Genomic DNA, 2,804 nt, shown 5'->3' with positions numbered 1-2,804 from the left:
ATTACTCAAGGTCATATGGAAGGAGGTATGATAAATCTCAAATTCAATGTTACAATTGTCAAAAATATGGTCATTATGCTTCGGAATGTAAAAATGTTGCTAACGATGTTGAAGAAAAGGCTAATTATGTTGATGAAGAAGTGGAGCCTACTTTATTGTTGGCATACAAAGGTGAAAGGAGTGAAGAAGATGTGTGGTATCTTGACACCGGTGCAAGCAACCATATGTGTGGTAGTAAAGAGAAATTCGTTGATATTGATGAATCAATAATTGGTAAGGTGACATTTGGAGACTTATCACAAATTCCGGTAAGAGGGAAAGGTAAAATATTGATTCGTTTGAGGAATGGGCATCATCAATTTATCTCTAATGTTTATTATGTGCCTAATATGAAGACCAATATTGTGAGTTTGGGACAACTCTTAGAAAAAGGCTACAATATTTCCATTAAGGATTGTAGTCTTTCGATAAGAGACCTATTGGGTAATTTGATTGTCAAGGTTCCAATGACAAAGAACCGGATGTTTTTGCTAAATATTCAAGCCGACGAGGCTAAATGTTTGAAGGCTTGTTTTAATGATTTAACTTGGCTTTGGCACTTGAGACTTGGGCACTTGAATTTTGGAGGATTAGAGTTGTTGACCAAAAAGAAGATGGTGAAGGGATTGCCTTTCATTAGTAATCCAAATCAATTATACGAAGGATGTCTCGTTGAAAAGCAATCAAGGAAAAGTTTTCCTAAAGAAGCTACCACAAGAGCTACGGCGCCACTACAACTTATCCATTCGGATGTTTGTGGTCCAATTTCTCCATCATCATTTGGTAAGAATAATTATTTTTTATTATTCATTGATGATTTTAGCTGAAAAACATGGGTGTATTTTCTCAAACAAAAATCGAAGGTGTATGGAATTTTTAAGAAATTTAAAGCACTTGTTGAAAAACAAAGTGGCTATGATGTAAAGGTTCTTTGATCTGATAGAGATGGTGAATTCACATTAAATAATTTCAAAAAAATTTGTGAAGAAAATGGAATTCACCATCCTTTAACGGTTCCGAGATCGCCCCAACAAAATGGAGTTGCAGAAAGGAATAACAGGACCATTCTCAATATGGCTCGAAGCATGTTGAAAAGTAAGGAAATGCCTAAAGAATTTTGGGCTGAAGCGGTTGATTGTGCGGTGTACTTGTCCAACCGGTCTCCTACTAGAAGTGTGCAAAACAAAACACCACAAGAAACATGGAGCGGAAGAAAGTCAAGTGTCTCTCATTTGCAGGTTTTTGGGAGCATTGCCCATGTGCACGTGCCGGATGAAAGGAAGACCAAGTTAGACAACAAAAGTGAAATAAAAAATGTTCTTACTCCATTTTTATTCTCTTACAAATAGTATAGGGTTGTGTGTGTAACTAGACCACTATTTCCAACAATCCAAACTCTAATCACAAGATTCCGGCGAAGCCCCCCTCATCTCTGACGACCCCTCCCCAGGTGGTAACCTCCTTTATCCCCTAAAGAGAGTGAGAAAGTACTTTAGGGTTTTTCACCTATATTAGGGATGGGTGACAGAGAAATGCTTAAGGTTGAAGGAGGGAGGGAGAGAGCAACTGAGAGAAGGATAAATGGAGAGAAAGGGAGACAGATTCGGATCAAACGTGGTCTGGTTAGAGAGGTCGGGTTAGAGAGACGGAGAGAGGAGAGGAGAGATCGTGTAATTTTGAGAGTGAGGGGGTAGCACTTGGACTTTCTCTCACTTACCGGCACCGTCATCGAAACTCTAATCACAAGATTCCGGAAAAGCCCGATCGCTTCATCTCTGACGACCTCTTCCCCAGGTGGTAAGCTCCTTTGACCGGAGGCCTCAGGAGGAAAATTTGACGCCGGATGAGACGGTGGCGCATGACGGTAATGGAAAGGAAAATAGAAACGTGAGGACTATCAGAGAGGCGCTGGTGAAGAAGAACGAGAATACCCAACGGCAAGACGAAGACCACCGTTTCCGACGGGTCCACAATTTTGATGAGAGTATGTAATATATATATGTACGTATGTATGTGTGTGTGTATATATATATATAGGAAGATCGATAGGTCACTCACACGTTTCTGTACTACGTTATTAAGATGATTACTCAAAATAGTAATAATTAACGATGATATATGGAATAGAGATGGCAATAGCGTCCTTCATTAGACTTGTTCACTTTTAAAAAGTAAAAGAAAATATAAAGACAATTATATAATTTTATATATATAATATATACACGGACACGTGACGGTTGGAAAGTGTAAAAGGATAAGGGTGGGGAAACGGTTAAATGTCTTATTTATTTATTTCTTCTTCTGTAATAGCTTCGATTTAATTTCTCTCCGCATAAATTTAAACAAAAATAAATAGTGATCAAATTAAAATTTTGATGATTTATTTATTTATAAATATCTTTATTACAAAAATATTTATATATATATATATATTAATCATTTTATTGTATAAACTAAATCTTACACCCTAAGCGTCTCCTCATCCTCATAATCTCCGCCGTACTATTAGTGGCGGTGATCATCGGCACCGTCGAAACTCTGATCATCATAGTTCCGCCCAGGCGGTGATCAAGCGCACTGTCGTTGGAACTCTCATACTCGTAGTCTCCGCCGTCATACTAGTGCCGTCATACTAGTGGCGATGAACACTGCTGTCGGAGCCTACGATGTACTAGTGGCAGTGATTTTGTCTGAACTCTCATCGTCACTCTCCGCCGTGGTACTAGTGGCGGATATAATCTGCACCGTCGTCGGAGTCTCCGCGA

Source organism: Cornus florida, unplaced genomic scaffold (genome assembly GCF_030987335.1).
Source record: "Cornus florida cultivar Cherokee Brave unplaced genomic scaffold, ASM3098733v1 CherokeeBrave_3.0.0_Hap2_Chr02, whole genome shotgun sequence".
Classification (NCBI taxonomy): Eukaryota; Viridiplantae; Streptophyta; class Magnoliopsida; order Cornales; family Cornaceae; genus Cornus; species Cornus florida.
Note: the sequence above shows the minus strand (reverse complement) of the source record.